Source organism: Gallinula chloropus, assembly GCF_964237585.1.
Source record: "Gallinula chloropus genome assembly, chromosome: 9".
NCBI classification, from domain to species: Eukaryota; Metazoa; Chordata; class Aves; order Gruiformes; family Rallidae; genus Gallinula; species Gallinula chloropus.
In genome coordinates this window covers 2,611,000-2,614,691 of record NC_140094.1, presented here as the reverse complement: position 1 = coordinate 2,614,691, position 3,692 = coordinate 2,611,000, and positions in this window count along the sequence as shown.

The window sequence follows — 3,692 nt, the reverse complement described above, 5'->3', positions numbered from 1 at the left end:
ATGCTCGGGAAGCGCAACAAAACCTGTTAAAACCAGATCATTTAATGAACACCATGGGGTTCGGGGCTCCCTGACGAGTGCTGCGGATGCTGAGTCCCCCAAGAGCACCCAGGGCAGGTTTCTGTCCCTTCATTTTGGCCGCTGCTACCTTGAGACAGGAATTAAGACTCACCTTTCTGCATAAAACACACTAGAAATAAAGCAAATTGTTACTCTGAAGAAATTGCTAAGGTCTAACCAATCTCAAAGGATGCTGCTGGTATGGGCATCTTAAGTAGATGCAGATCCTGAGCGACGCAAAGCTCAAGGAATGAGGTATTGGAACAAGACAGACTGAGAGGGGCCACAATACCTACACACAGCCTGCACAAAGATGCCTACACTGGAATCAGAAAAGAAACAGACCTCTCAGACACTCCAGGTAGGCTGATGGGCAGCTGTGAGAGATGCTTTAAAAACACAGGAGGGATAGAGGAAGGAGGGGAAAAGCAGGATGCCTCATCCGATTTGGAATTAGTTTACAGGGCCCCAAAGTAAAGTGCTCTCCAGTTAACACACCTAAGGCATGTGTAAGCACAGCAAAACCCTAGAGTATACCAGGAGTACACTGGACACCGCACAGCCGTCCTGGCCCCGCTCACCAGCCCTGGAGCCGAAGGGCGCAAAGCGGAGCATCACCCGTGGGCGCCATGGTTGGCACCCTGTGAGCACTGAGCAGCAGCACCAGCTCTCCTGCTTACTCTCCAGGGTTTTTTCCCTTCTCCAACGAGTCCCTGCACTACTCTGAAAGCTGTCTTCATGCAACAGGTTGCTGTGCTGCTGCCCTGCTCCTCAAAGTGCCATGAATCCTTCTCTCCAAGCTCACCTGCTCTCCTCTGCAAGCGAATTTCCGTGCTGTTTGCTACACACCGACAGTGACTGAGATCCTATCGTCCACCCATCAAACCACTGGCTGCTCAAAAGCACACGCAGCTCGTTAAGGTGTTTGATGGACAGAGAAGAGAGTGAAATCCACCTTCATCAGCCTCCAATTGATCAGGGCCTCTCCAAAGACAAGTCCTTCCCAGTTCCGGTGTAGTTAAACACAGACAAACAAGGGAATGACAAGGGGGAATGGCTTAAAGGTAAAGGAGGGAAGGGTTAGATGAGATATTAGGGGAGGGTTCTTTACAGAGAGAGTGGTGAGGGGCTGGAACGGGCTGCACAGAGAGGGGGTGGGTGCCCCATCCTTGCAGGTCTTCAAGGCCAGGTTGGATGAAAACCCTGAGCAACCTCGTGTAGCTCCAGGCCTGGAGGTTGGTGGCCCTGCCTGTGGCAGGGGGTTGGAACTCTGTGAACCTTGGGGTCCCTCCCAATGCAGACCAGTTTATGATTCTATGATTCCTTCCAGAATAACGAGACAAGAACCAACTAAGCCAATTCTCATCTACCAAGTCAGGACAGCTCCTCACAGTCTAAATGCATTGTGAAGCCAAGAGAGATCGTTCACCACTATCTCAGCACACGAACAGTATGTAAATGGGAACCAGGCTCAAGAATAGAGCCAGGTGGGCTTGGAAACAACAAGCTGTGTCCAGCAAAGCGTTCGTCCCTCTTTACTGGTCTCTCCTTTCCCTTGGAAGGGGTAGGACGAAAAGGAAGACACCTTTATTTCTTTTTTAGAGTGGCTGCTCAAGTTTAATCCCTCAGAACAAGAGGCCTTTAGCAGGTCCCCAAAGCACCAGGCAGGCAGAAGACAGCAGGCAGAGGAAGGCTCCTCAACCCCAGTAAAGCAAAAACCCCGCTGACTGGGTGTTAGTTACCTGGTTACAAACCCTAAGCAGGTCAGAACTCCGGCGTCCACTCAGAGGAGCACACACCAGGAGCTCCTATCACTAGTTGTGCCCACACAGTGAGTTGCCTTTTCCTTCAGCTGGTCTCTGCTGACAAATAAAGAGCCAGGCAGGTTAACTTGGAGCTATTCCCTTCAAGTGCAACCCGGATTTAGCTCGGTTAAAAATATAAAACCCCAAAAGTAGAGTTTGATGCTAACAAGGCTGGGAGTAAACTGAGCAAGGCAGGGAAATCTGGTCATCCAGCAGTGCTAGCCAGGATTTTACATGACAATGGCATGAGTAAAAGTCTGGGCAAAGCTTTGGTGGCATCTATTTATAACCTGCTCACCAACTTGGATAGCCTTCTGCTCCAAACACTGGAACCCCAGCCAGTCCTTCCACTTGCTTTTCATCTCCTGGGCTGGTTCACCCCTTACCCTCTTCAAGGGTGCAAGAGTTTTCCTTCCCTGTGGGAGCAGCCGTGTCGGTTTGCAGCCACGTACAGGCAATCCCCACAAAGCAGGAACGTTCTCAAAAGAACATCCCAAGCCACGTGTGATTTACTAGGAAGAAGTGAACGGTTTTCTGTGGGTTTGACCCACTGTCTGTGCTAAGGGAGGTACGTGGCAAAATACCTGGTGTATACCTGGTGTATATGTGGTGTGGTGGCTGTTACATGTCCCAGCCTTGTGTTTTACCTCTGCGCTTGTCACTTTGGATGGACTAATTAACCTTTAAAGCAGAGGCTGTCTGAGGACAGAACACCGGCTGGAAGACTCATGTGCCCTTCTGAGGATTAAAATGCCACCTTAGGCTGACCGAAAAGCCTTGTCCCTGTGGAGCCACCAAACACCTCAGCCCTGCGAGGGGTCAGGAATCGCGGTAGCACCGCGGACGCGCAGCCACACACACGCCAGCAGCGTGAACATCAGTTTGCAGAGCTCCTGATTCTCACCAACTGCTTCCAGAAACCTAGTTTGCCATACAGTCGACACTAAAGCTCCTGTTTAGTGAGCATTAAAGCCCCTGTAGGTGCTTCTTCCCTACGAATACCCCTCACCATCGCTAGCTGAGCTCGGATTCTGCGGCTACCCAAGCCCTGTACCTGCTTCAACTTCCAAATTTCATATTGCAGTCAAAGGAGAGCCAAGATCATAGGCAACAGTCAATGGCATTAGTCAGTCTTCCCTGCTAGAGTCCTACTTGGGGTCTGCACCCGCTGCAGAAGAGCGGTGGAGCACCCCTTAACGAAGATTACTAATACACAGGTTTTCTCAATCCTAGCAGAGATGACCTTGATACTCTGCTGCACCTAGAGAGAAGACTAGAGGTGTTAACTCTGCACCCACCATCACCAAAACTCTATGGGGAGGAGAAAGCACTTAGGCAGGAGCAGACCAGCACCAGAGCGGAGAGCGGTCTGAATCCTGCAGAAGAAAACACAACACCAAATGCTCCCCAAAAGGTCCTTGTGGTGGTTTGGCCCTGGCTAGAGGCCAAATGCCCACCAAAGCCACTCACTCACTCCCCTTTTCAGCCAAAGAGTGGAGAAAATACATATATATATTGGGATTACCAGATTGCTGATCCCAATCTAGCATCTCCTCCTTTCAAAAGCTGGGGAGATCCACCCCACAGCGAGTCCTACCCCTCCCAACAGCACACCAGCCGGCTGATAAGGAAGAAAGGCTGCGATGAAACCCAAGACTTGATAGGTCAGGTTAAACCGATTTAGCCAAAGCCGCCTGCTCCAAAAGGCAGTTCCACCCACCACCCTCCCCAGGATGGCCTGTTCCTCTCAGCACCCTTCCTGAAGCTGACACCCAAAGGTATTTCGAGGATCAGCCACATCATGGGTAGTGTCAAAGACTCGTGTCG